This window comes from Mchenga conophoros, linkage group LG2 (assembly GCF_057382185.1).
Source record: "Mchenga conophoros isolate Kocher_MC1m ecotype Shallow Benthic linkage group LG2, M_conophoros_male_GT1.1, whole genome shotgun sequence".
NCBI classification, from domain to species: Eukaryota; Metazoa; Chordata; class Actinopteri; order Cichliformes; family Cichlidae; genus Mchenga; species Mchenga conophoros.
The window spans coordinates 17576426-17589699 of NC_140527.1; the positions used below are offsets into that span (position 1 = coordinate 17576426).

Here is a 13274-nt window from a genome sequence, read left to right on the forward strand (position 1 = left end):
GTATAGGTTTTCATTATGTGAATAATTTTAAAATCTTAGCTCAAACGGCTGCAAAACCTGTTCTGTTTGCCCAGCACGGGGATATTGAGTTCTATAAGATAAAGCCATAAACATGTTTGTCTGAGTCTTCTATCAAAAGTTACAGCGATTTATATGAAGTTGTACAAAAACGCTTTATTTCGCCAAGACAGTGTGTTTCTCACTGTTACATGCATTTGAATGGGAAACTCACCCGAGACAAAGTATAGGTTTTCATTATGTGAATAATTTTAAAATCTTAGCTCAAACGGCTGCAAAACATGTTTGCCCAGCACGGGGATATTGAGTTCTATAAGATAAAGCCATAAACATGTTTGTCTGAGTCTTCTATCAAAAGTTACAGCGATTTATATGAAGTGGTTGAAAAACGCTTTATTTCGCCAAGACAGTGTATATTTCTCACTGTTACATGCATTTGAATGGGAAACTCGCCTGAAACAAAGTATAGGTTTTCATTATGTGAATAATTTTAAAATCTTAGCTCAAACGGCTGCAAAACCTGTTTGCCCAGCACGGGGATATTGAGTTCTATAAGATAAAGCCATAAACATGTTTGTCTGAGTCTTCTATCAAAAGTTACAGCGATTTATATGAAGTTGTACAAAAACTCTTTATTTCGCCAAGACAGTGTGTTTCTCACTGTTACATGCATTTGAATGGGAAACTCACCCGAGACAAAGTATAGGTTTTCATTGTGTGAATAATTTTAAAATCTTAGCTCAAACGGCTGCAAAACCTGTTTGCCCAGCACGGGGATATTGAGTTCTATAAGATAAAGCCATAAACATGTTTGTCTGAGTCTTCTATCAAAAGTTACAGCGATTTATATGAAGTTGTACAAAAACTCTTTATTTCGCCAAGACAGTGTGTTTCTCACTGTTACATGCATTTGAATGGGAAACTCACCCGAGACAAAGTATAGGTTTTCATTATGTGAATAATTTTAAAATCTTAGCTCAAACGGCTGCAAAACCTGTTCTGTTTGCCCAGCACGGGGATATTGAGTTCTATAAGATAAAGCCATAAACATCTTTGTCTGAGTCTTCTATCAAAAGTTACAGCGATTTATATGAAGTTGTTCAAAAACGCTTTATTTCGCCAAGACAATGCGTTTCTCACTGTTACATGCATTTGAATGGGAAACTCGCCTGAAACAAAGTATAGGTTTTCATTATGTGAATAATTTTAAAATCTTAGCTCAAACGGCTGCAAAACCTGTTCTGCTTGCCCAGCACGGGGATATTGAGTTCTATAAGATAAAGCCATAAACATGTTTGTCTGAGTCTTCTATCAAAAGTTACAGCGATTTATATGAAGTGGTTGAAAAACGCTTTATTTCGCCAAGACAGTGTATTTCTCACTGTTACATGCATTTGAATGGGAAACTCACCCGAGACAAAGTATAGGTTTTCATTATGTGAATAATTTTAAAATCTTAGCTCAAACGGCTGCAAAACCTGTTCTGTTTGCCCAGCACGGGGATATTGAGTTCTATAAGATAAAGCCATAAACATGTTTGTCTGAGTCTTCTATCAAAAGTTACAGCGATTTATATGAAGTTGTACGAAAACGCTTTATTTCGCCAAGACAGTGTGTTTCTCACTGTTACATGCATTTGAATGGGAAACTCGCATGAAACAAAGTATAGGTTTTCATTATGTGAATAATTTTAAAATCTTAGCTCAAACGGCTGCAAATCCTGTTTGCCCAGCACGGGGATATTGAGTTCTATAAGATAAAGCCATAAACATGTTTGTCTGAGTCTTCTATCAAAAGTTACAGCGATTTATATGAAGTTGTTCAAAAACGCTTTATTTCGCCAAGACAATGCGTTTCTCACTGTTACATGCATTTGAATGGGAAACTCGCCTGAAACAAAGTATAGGTTTTCATTATGTGAATAATTTTAAAAGTTACAGCTATTTATATGAAGTTCTACAAAAACGCTTTATTTTGTCAAGACAGTGGATTTTAGAGTCTTCATCATTAAATCTCTGGTTGCTTCATTTTTCTATCCTATATCAGATATTTTAAAGGTTAGCTTAGGTAAAGTTCCATTCTCATGGTGAGGCAAAGTGCTTTATGTGTGTGTGTGCGTGTCATGAACGGCTATAAAAGGCCTATAATTAAAGAACAAAGTGGGGTTTGAGTTCGAGTTGCGGCAGACTGTCACTACTTGTAAATGGAACGCAGCCTTCCTACGGCGGACAGCTAATAACAGGAATCGGATGCGGTCCAGCCAAGTCCACAGCAACCACCATAGCAACCGCCTAGCATGACCTTAAAAACATATTCTGTCTTCATAACTATCAAAATCGTGAAATGATTTGCAAAGTGTGAAAGTGTTACAGCTGCAGAGAGCTATGGCGGTATCTATGGAAGCTGTTTACATAGCTAATAATATACGATGTAACCATGGAGACAGTCAGTCACGTTTTCTACAGTGAATAAGGTGATTGAGTGCAAAGCGTCCACACTCTGCAGGGGGTAAAGACATTACTTCAATATTGTTTTATATTGATATATATTTGCCTTCTGTTGACCATCACCTCAGGTTCACCATTATAGTTTCAGCATACAAATGCACACTGTCTAAACACATTCAAAAACTCATGTCTCAAAGATAAGCACAGTTGTTCATGTTTGTCATTAGAGTTTTATTTGTAAGAAAATTATGAACTTCATATTGTGCATTAAATAAAAGAACATTTCACAACTCTGAGTCAACAGAAACAGGTAACAGAAATGTCTCTAATGTGTACAGTGTAGTGTAAGCATTAAAAGATCATAAAGGAAAAACTAACATTTATGTGAAACTAATTGTAATAAAAAATGAGCAGGTGCTTTATAGATTTAAAAGAAAGAATCTGAAAACAACACTTTTTTGGTCTAAGTGATCAAAGTAGAAAACAGAACTGATGTTCAAGAACAAACCGTAGCTGCACTAATATTACACATCTCGATCGTTGTACTGAACAGACATGTTGCTTTTAAAACCACATGCAGTGTGTGACCATGACTGTTCACTGAGACCATGAACGCCACTTCGCTGAAGCATTCTTCTTCTTCTTGCCATTAAATTGGAAGCAGAAGCAGCACGAGCTGATTTGATCTACTGAAAGGAAAAAGCAGAACATCTGAGTTGAAACCAGTCAGCTGAAATCATTAAGACAGGAACAAATTCAATGCAGTGTCTCAAGTGGCTTAGCCTGTTACAACTGTTGATACAAGCTAAATACGGTTAACACACAGTGTCAGGGAGCTCCAGTGTGGGAACTAGTGGCTTTAGGTTTGTAGTCATTTAACTTTCATCCATTCATTCATTTAATTCAGGAGGAAGAAATGCCAGGTTGGTGCAGGCTGGTTACATGCATTTGGTCCCATGCTGTCTTTAATTAAATGACTTGGTTCATTTTATGGCTGGGCTGTATGTGGGGTTTCTAACTCTTCTAGCACATCTGTGGCTGACAGCTTTTTGGTGGCTCTTTTTACCCCACACTGGTTGTGAGTGTGTAAATAGCCCCACTAGTTATTTTGGGTTGCAGTTAACTAGGGAGGAAGGGGTGGGTATGCCATGATTAGGTGAATAACAATTATATGTGATACATAAATTTCACAATGCATGCATATATCTCTATCAATTAAACCTGGCCTGAGGGCTGCCATTTTTTACATTCAGTTATTTCTCTTAGAAATGTTGGAACTAAATAATGAATGTGTTACAGTTAAAGTGAAACACTGGTCAGTGTAAATGGCTCATTGGGACACAGAAACCTTTAAATTAAACCTGATATCTAGTGTCAAACAATATCAAAGCTGTAAAAGATGTTTACATTCAGAATTTATAAAACTATGATTGTAAATAAATTCAAACAAGTGAGCTTTTCTCTTTGTGCTGAATATCAACACTGTGGTTTCTTAGACTGTAAGCTTTACTTTAGTGCAACCAGTTGCAGAAGCTGCCACTCCAAATGTCTTTTGATAACAAGAAAAAAATACCTTTTCAGTACACGGCCTGAAGTTCTTCTCCGAAATCTTCTGCAATCGGCTTTGTCTGCTGGTTTGAAGACAATAAACCATAAAAAAGATGATTTAGTCACTTTGTCTGTGTCATGCAGCTCGAATGTGTCGTGTAACGATGTTGAATAGCCGTCGTTATCCCTCTGCTGCGTCAGTAGGATTGTACTGTACAGCATCTCATTGATATGTGAGGAATGCTAATGTAACACGATAACAGACTTACATCATTAAAATATAAAGTGCAGGAGATATTTAGATATTTTTTATATCTATATTACATTTTATAGCTGACGGATATTACTAAATAGATAGAATTTACTAAATAGCTGGATGAACATGAAAAATATGTCTATAATAACAAATGACCATGAGAGCCAGTAGAATTAATTCAGCTGGACACTCGAAAGACGTCCTTAAATGCTCTTTAAGTGGCAGAACAGATGAACAAACAGTTAATCGCTTACTTGAGATGAAATCTGCTCAGCTACTTTGAAAACAGCTTCTAACTGGTTCCTCCTTTAACAGGATGACTGCTCAGGGGTAAGGCCATCATGCAATCCAGCAACCTTTATGGTTCTGCTTTGATTCACCAGGAACTATTAGGGAAACCTTCCAGCGCCTCCTGTGAAAGACACAGGCATAAACACACAAACATTTATTAACATGTTCCACAGTGTTCCAGTTTGATTTTCTTATCCTGTGGACAACAACGTACATGGATGCAGGTTTATTGTTAACTTTTGTAAGGTTTATTTAATGAACATATCCAGCTGCAGCTCCACTGTGATCCTGAACTGGATAAGCACTTAAGAAAATGTGTCAATAAATGGACAAACATCAACTTACTATATTTATCCAAACAGACGGGACCAATAATGCTTCGCTGAGTTAGAGACTTTAACAGACTCTTCTATGTAAGAATGTCTCGTGCTGATATACCTGCAAACTTGACAACAAAGGTTTTTCAGACTACATGTAGCTGTCCTCTATGTCAGCTAACACATTTACATTTATGTCACACTTATTTCTGCTTTCCCATTTTATAATTATTACTTACATTTTGATTAGATACCTTGAGTTTGTAAATGATCAGATTACATAATTGGAATACAATGTATCCAATTCAGGGTTGCGGGAGGATGAAGCCTATCCCAGCTGATACAGGACAAAGACAGGCTGCCAGTTTATTGCAGGGCTAATACAACATGTGTAACAGAAAATCCACTTAAATGTTTGATATTTCTTATAATAATCATAATTATGACTATTATTTAAAGGTTTCTTCATAAATACATTTTGATTTTTTATAACCCCTAAAATATAAACCTGAGCTGTTTCAGATTCTGACCTCTGACCTCAGTGACCTGGCTGTGTCCTCACTGCAGCTCCCTCTTGGAAGTACGTCTGCTTCTTGTCTTCCCCCAGTGTTGACCGCCTGATATCAAGATATCACGTACTGTAACTGAGGAACAAAAAAGGACAAACACTTGCCTTCATTTAAAAGTACATTCATACAGAGATAATCTATGGAAACACACTAGTTCACAGTTTGGGAGGAACCAGTTCCTGTGAAACATTTCTGTATATGAACATCATGTGGAGAATGAATGAAATGAGTTCTTCAGGTGACTCAGCAGTCCCACACTGACAAATGAAATCTAGTTAAACTATTAAGCATATTTGCTCTTCTGAAATCTGTGTTAAACAACAACAAACATAAATTAGTAACAAAAACTACAGCTGAGTATAGGCTTTACAAACCACCAGCAGCCATAATGCTAAATTTTAATCTTCAAATGTTTCTGAGCTGTCTTCAACCTGCTTTTAGCACATTAAAGTCTCAATAAATAAAGTCAATGCAGACTCAATCCTAAATGTTCAGCACACAGAGACACAGAGGTACTGTTTAAAGTTTAGTGTTAACTTGAGTCACTGATCATTCACAGTATTACAGAGTCTGGCAGTCTTTGCATGATGTCCACGTCACTGTAAGTTTCTAGCTGACTCTCAGGTGTGCCAGCAGGAAAGAGTAATAATAACCTGCATCCTGAGGTTTGTCATGCAGGATTAAAGGAGCCAAGCTTTGTTCACACAGCTAGGATTGTATTTTACACTGACCCTGGGTCAGTATCAACTTCAAGAAGACAGCTGTAACTGTTGATAGAAGAATCACACACACATGTTTATGGCTTTGCCTTATAGAATTCAGCATCTCAGTGCTCAGGAAATAGGTTTTGCAGCTGTTTGAGCTAAGATTTTCAAGTTATTCACAAATTAAAACCTATACTTTGTGTCGGGCAAGAACTAAATTCAAATGCATGTAACAGTGAGAAACGCACTGTCTTGGCGAAGTAAAGCGTTTCTCATCAACTTCATAGAGCTTGCTGTAACTTTTGATAGAAGACTCAGACAAACATATTCATGGCTTTATCTTATAGACTTCAATATCCCCCCAATGTGTGTGTGAGTCTTCTCTCAAAATTTACAGCTGTCGTTATGAAGTTTATGGAAAAACGCTTTATTTCACCACGTTAGTGCGTTTCTCGCTATTACATGCATTTGAATGGAGTTCTCGCCCGACACAAAGTATAGGTTTTCAATTTGTGAATAACTTGAAAATCTTAGCTCAAACAGCTGCAAAACCTATTTCCTCAGCACGGAGATGCTGAATTCTATAAGGCAAAGCCATAAATATGTTTGTGTGTGAGTCCTCTATCAAAAGTTACAGCTGTCTTCATGAAGTTGATACTGACCCAGGGTCAGTGTAAAATACAAGTTATTCACATAATGAAAACTTATACTTTGTTTCGTGCAAGAACTCCATTCAAATGCATGTAATAGTCAGAAACGCACTGTCTCGGCGAAATGAAGCCTTTTTGTACAACTTCATGAAGTTAGCTGTAACTTTTGATAAAAGGCTCAAAGCAGAGGGATAACGACGGCTATTCAACATCGTTACACGACACATTCGAGCTGCATGACGCAGACAAAGTGACTAAATCATCTTTTTTGTGGTTTATTGTCTTCAAACCAGCAGACAAAGCCGATTGCAGAAGATGTCGGAGAAGAACTTCAGGCCGTGTACTGAAAAGGTATTTTTTTCTTGTTATCAAAAGACATTTGGAGTGGCAGCTTCTGCAACTGGTTGCACTAAAGTAAAGCTTACAGTCTAAGAAACCACAGTGTTGATATTCAGCACAAAGAGAAAAGCTCACTTGTTTGAATTTATTTACAATCATAGTTTTATAAATTCTGAATGTAAACATCTTTTACAGCTTTGATATTGTTTGACACTAGATATCAGGTTTAATTTAAAGGTTTCTGTGTCCCAATGAGCCATTTACACTGACCAGTGTTTCACTTTAACTGTAACACATTCATTATTTAGTTCCAACATTTCTAAGAGAAATAACTGAATGTAAAAAATGGCAGCCCTCAGGCCAGGTTTAATTGATAGAGATATATGCATGCATTGTGAAATTTATGTATCACATATAATTGTTATTCACCTAATCATGGCATACCCACCCCTTCCTCCCCTAGTTAACTGCAACCCAAAATAACTAGTGGGGCTATTTACACACTCACAACCAGTGTGGGGTAAAAAGAGCCACCAAAAAGCTGTCAGCCACAGATGTGCTAGAAGAGTTAGAAACTCTACTTATGGAGAAACTTTCTAAGTTTAACAGGGGACAGGTACTCCTGCCCAAATAACATGATATAACCCCACATACAGCCCAGCCATAAAATGAACCAAGTCATTTAATTAAAGACAGCATGGGACCAAATGCATGTAACCAGCCTGCACCAACCTGGCATTTCTTCCTCCTGAATTAAATGAATGAATGGATGAAAGTTAAATGACTACAAACCTAAAGCCACTAGTTCCCACACTGGAGCTCCCTGACACTGTGTGTTAACCGTATTTAGCTTGTATCAACAGTTGTAACAGGCTAAGCCACTTGAGACACTGCATTGAATTTGTTCCTGTCTTAATGATTTCAGCTGACTGGTTTCAACTCAGATGTTCTGCTTTTTCCTTTCAGTAGATCAAATCAGCTCGTGCTGCTTCTGCTTCCAATTTAATGGCAAGAAGAAGAAGAATGCTTCAGCGAAGTGGCGTTCATGGTCTCAGTGAACAGTCATGGTCACACACTGCATGTGGTTTTAAAAGCAACATGTCTGTTCAGTACAACGATCGAGATGTGTAATATTAGTGCAGCTACGGTTTGTTCTTGAACATCAGTTCTGTTTTCTACTTTGATCACTTAGACCAAAAAAGTGTTGTTTTCAGATTCTTTCTTTTAAATCTATAAAGCACCTGCTCATTTTTTATTACAATTAGTTTCACATAAATGTTAGTTTTTCCTTTATGATCTTTTAATGCTTACACTACACTGTACACATTAGAGACATTTCTGTTACCTGTTTCTGTTGACTCAGAGTTGTGAAATGTTCTTTTATTTAATGCACAATATGAAGTTCATAATTTTCTTACAAATAAAACTCTAATGACAAACATGAACAGCTGTGCTTATTTCTGAGACATGAGTTTTTGAATGTGTTTAGACAGTGTGCATCTGTAATCTGAAACTGTAATGGTGAACCTGAGGTGATGGTCAACAAAAGGCTAATATATATCAATATAAAATAATATTGAAGTAATGTCTTTACCCCCTGCAGAGTGTGGACGCTGTGCACTCAATCACCTTATTCACTGTAGTAAACATGCACCGCTAGCTCAAGTGACTGACTGTCTCCATGGTTACATCGTATATTATTAGCTATGTAAACAGCTTCCATAGATACCGCCATAGCTCTCTGCAGCTGTAACACTTTCACACTTTGCAAATCATTTCATGTTTTTGATAGTTATGAAGACAGAATATGTTTCTAAGGTCATGCTAGGCGGTTGCTATGGTGGTTGCTGTGGACTTGGCTGGACCGCGTCCGATTCCTGTTATTAGCTGTCCGCCGTAGGAAGGCTGCGTTCCATTTACAAGTAGTGACAGTCTGCCGCAACTCGAACTCAAACCCCACTTTGTTCTTTAATTATAGGCCTTTTATAGCCGTTCATGACACACGCACACACACACACACACACATAAAGCACTTTGCCTCACCATGAGAATGGAACTTTACCTAAGCTAACCTTTAAAATATCTGATATAGGATAGAAAAAATGAAGCAACCAGAGATTTAATGATGAAGACTCTGGGTTCTGTAGTGACCTGAATGACTCTTTGCATACAATTTATTGAAGAGGACTTTAGAATGCACTTTACATTTAGACTGTTGCTGTTTAATTTTTTACATTGTTGCGGTGTTATGTCATGAATAAAGTTCACCTGCTGGGGGTTTGATGGATCAGATCATCATAATCAATGGGTCCTGAGGTGGGCGGGACTGTCTCTGGTGATGTCACCATGAAGGAACAGCATCTGGCACGTGTTGCTGAAACATCCCAGTACACTGGTGTAGTTTCCTCTCCAGCTGTTTGACATTTGACACTTCAACATTAAGGGGAAGAAGAAGAAACAGTGTTAGGTCAGGTGACCACATGATTTCTAAAGTAACTGACAGGAAGTAACCAGGCCGTTAGAAATGGATGGCATGTGTTTAGAGTTACTGGAGTTGGGTAACTCTACTTACCAAAAGCAGAAGCACACAGATGAAGGATCAGATGCTGAATGTTGCAGGAACATGCTCGTGCGGTGGTCATTCAGTGCTGCTCCGGCAGGTTAGACAGTCCAAGACTGATATACTGCCCATCTGAGAGTTTGAAAACACACATGCAAAGATTTATTTTGTATTACAGTCAAAGTTGGATGTTCATTTTTGTCCTTTAAAAATGTTTGTGTATTTGAAAGCGCTAACATTTAAGGATGACTTGGATCGTCTCCTTTAAAGGGGAGACAAGTGTATCCACTGATCCACGTCACTTTACCTGGATGATGACTCCTCTCCCCCTCACTCAGAAACGCTCCTAATATAACCAAGCAAATAAATAATATTGAAGATTTACTTACATCATTACAAAAACAGGAAAAACATCTCCCTTTGATTCTATTTCTCCATTCCTGCTGAACATCAGGCAACAAATATCTCAATAAATCACAGTAAAATGTAAAGCACATGTTTTCTCTGCTTTGTCTAACCTCTGCAGAGCCTCTGTCAAGAAAAACATATCTATAAGCATAAAACAAATATACATTTCATAACACGTCACTGGACAAACCTCGGTCAGTTGATTTCCTCTGTGCAGTGCAGACGAACATCAGTCAGCAAGTCAAGGTGGTGAGATGGACTGGTGTCCTTTGTGACTCTGCTGGTTCTTCTGAGGAAATACCACCGTCTCTCCACACCGTCACCATCTGTGAGCACAAACTGCTGCTCTGCTCTGCCAGCATGTAGGAAATCAGATATCACACACACAGGGGTGAAGAAACATTAGAACTCAACTTTGGATACTTTAGATCTAAACAGATCAAAGTAGCTCTTAGCTTCAACAATCAGTGAACAGACAAACAATGATACCATACTGATTCTGTATGAATACAATATGGTATTTTCAATACAGGTGTCAAATTAATTTACTAAAACTAATACAGATATATGTTGTTGTTTTTTTTGATAAATTCGTTTGCTAAATTATAAGAATATATATTTTTTCATTTAACAATTGCAACTGAAAGAAATTAAATATTGAACAAAAATATATTGTCACATTCTGAGCATGCTCAGCATGCTGACAGACTTGAAGTTGCTACAGATTTTAAGAAGTGATAATTATAGGGAAAAAAATTCTCTTTTTCATCCGTTTAATCAAACATTTGATGCCTTAGATGTCTCAGTCCTATAGCATTCTGCAACTACAACTAAGCTGAAGCTTGGATTTGGCTGCAGGTGCCCTGTACACCCTTCTCAACATGTGGGTACCATTTAATCACACTTCTTCCTGAGCTTTGCTTCGTCACAAGACCAAAGGTGGCATCCCGTGTCACGGTCATATCATCATCCAGAAGAAACATTTGAAGAAACATCATGGAGAAGAAACATTTACGTGCCTCCCGGTTTTGTTTTCTGATCCTGCAAAAAGACTGAGGACAACAAAGCCCAGAGAACACGAGATACACAACATCCAACATTCAGACTCAACAGCCTCCATAAATGAAGAGCACCAGGTTGGTTCAGTTATAGTAGATGTCATGGAATTTTTTAAATAAAGTCTGCAACACAGAAAGAGCTGTGATCATGCTATTTATTACTGTGCACAGGAGAGCAAACACACATCAAACATCACAGTTCAGTCATGTCAGCTCTGCCACTTCACGTGTCTCGCTATGAAACCTAACGGATCAATGGTTATGCTGTTTTGTGCCCTTGACGTTATCAGCACCTGTAAAGGGAGTTGTTTTCTCAAACTGCTGAAGTAAGTTCATCTAGTTTTAGAAACTTTCATTGAACAGTCTATAACAGTGTCACAACTAAGCATATGCATAAGCACTTAAATGCTTTAAATGAGAATAACATAAAATTTCTATTACAGGAGCTAGAGCCTGTCCCAGTAGTCATAGGTAGAGCACACCTGGACAGGTCACCAGTCTGTCAGAGGACTAACACAGATGCAGCCTGACTCAATCCTAAATGTTCAGCACACAGAGACACAGAGGTACCGTTTAAAGTTTAGTGTTAACTTGAGTCACTGATCATTTGCAGTATTACAGAGTCTGGCAGTCTTTGCATGATGTCCACGTCACTGTAAGTTTCTAGCTGACTCTCAGGTGTGACAGGTGTGCCAGCAGGAAAGAGTAATAATAGCCTGCATCCTGAGGTTTTTCATGCAGGATTAAAGGAGCCAGGCTTTGTTCACACAGCTAGGATTGTATTTTACACTGACCCTGGGTCAGTATAAGTATCATACAGTTTAAACGAAGCACTGAAACTTGCACATATTTATTACAGATGCACTGAAGCTAATCGAGATATTTGCTGTCAGTCTGTGGCTGCGATTAAACACTTTACTGGAAACTTTATTAACTAGTAACTTCGTCAGTCATGACAGAAGCTAATATTTCTGTGCTAACATCGTTTAAACAGTAACAGCTTTACTCCAATATAAGCTAACGTTTACACCGTAACTTTAAGCTAGCACCATAAAGACGGTAAAACACGTAATAACATCCACAAATGCATCTTAAAGCTGTTATATTAGCACTCGGTGTATTACTAACATAACCACATTAACATTATTGACACTCGCTGGTCTGACTTTTAATAGTCATTCTATAAATGCTGTCCGTTTAAACGGTCTTACCTGTACACACATTGCAGCCAGAGTGGATTCTGGAGTCTTCCCACGCTCCTGTTAGTGATCCTCCATCTGGATGGATGATAACAACCTTCTGAACAATCTAGCAGGAGATGGTCCATATCTAGGGGATATGGACTGATAACAGCTGAAGCGGGTGAATAAAGTCACCCAGTCGCTAGCTGTGCGATTACCCAGCATACACCAGCACAATATTAGGCACAGCACCACCATAGACATTTTCAGTGGTTTTGAATGCAGGACATGGTTATCTTACCTTGTAAAATGCATGACAATAAAACAGCTAACCACCATAAAATGGTATTGTGTATGTATGTATGTGCATGTGTGTGTGTGTGTGTGTGTGTGTGTGTGAGAGAGAGAGAGAGAGAGAGAGAGAGAGAGAGAAAGAGAGGGGGGGGGAGATCAAAGGCGTGCGCTTATGTTTTTTCTTGATCAAGAGTGTGCCTCCTCTCTCTTATTGGATGTATGGTATAGCATGTTTATTCAGGTGCACCTTTGAAGTCTATGAGAATACTTTGCAGCCTGGTCTGAGTGGTCATTTCTGCACAGACACAATGAAGCGTGCACTCAGTTTAGAGGAGGCTGTTGCTGCAGTTTTGCACTCTCCACAAGCAGTGGAGATACTTCTGACAGCGAAGAAGAATTTTTGCCAGGCACCAAGGAGCTTTGCAGCTCATGTGCGGAGGAGGAGAAGGAGAAGGAGGAAGAAGAGCAGGAGGAAGAGACAAGACTGGAGGATGGCCAGTGGAGATCTAAAAATGGAGAAATCATGTGGCAACCCACACACGAAGAGGTCCTGCCATTTTTTCCTCCCCCCATTTTAACCCCAGGACCAACCCATTATGCAATTCGTATAGGATCAGCAGCCCTGTGAGCACTT

The 13274-nt window shown here is 38.4% G+C and overlaps 1 long non-coding RNA gene across 9 annotated transcripts; it reads right to left on the bottom strand.

The window, feature by feature from the left end:
• Window positions 1–2690: 2690 nt before the first annotated feature.
• On the bottom strand, window positions 2691–12718 carry LOC146581812 (uncharacterized). Of its 9 annotated transcripts, XR_014893908.1 has the most exons (10): window positions 12648–12718; window positions 10999–12442; window positions 10298–10459; window positions 10007–10045; window positions 9712–9831; window positions 9408–9569; window positions 5408–5521; window positions 4524–4681; window positions 4039–4096; window positions 2691–3154 (listed from the first exon to the last, which is right to left on the bottom strand). It is a non-coding gene; the product is annotated as an uncharacterized LOC146581812 (long non-coding RNA). The 9 variants fall into 9 exon arrangements; XR_014893914.1 differs by lacking the exon at window positions 12648–12718 and having other exon boundaries at window positions 5415–5521; window positions 10999–12510; XR_014893915.1 differs by lacking the exon at window positions 12648–12718 and having other exon boundaries at window positions 2691–3151; window positions 4039–4093; window positions 10999–12509.
• Window positions 12719–13274: the final 556 nt, after the last annotated feature.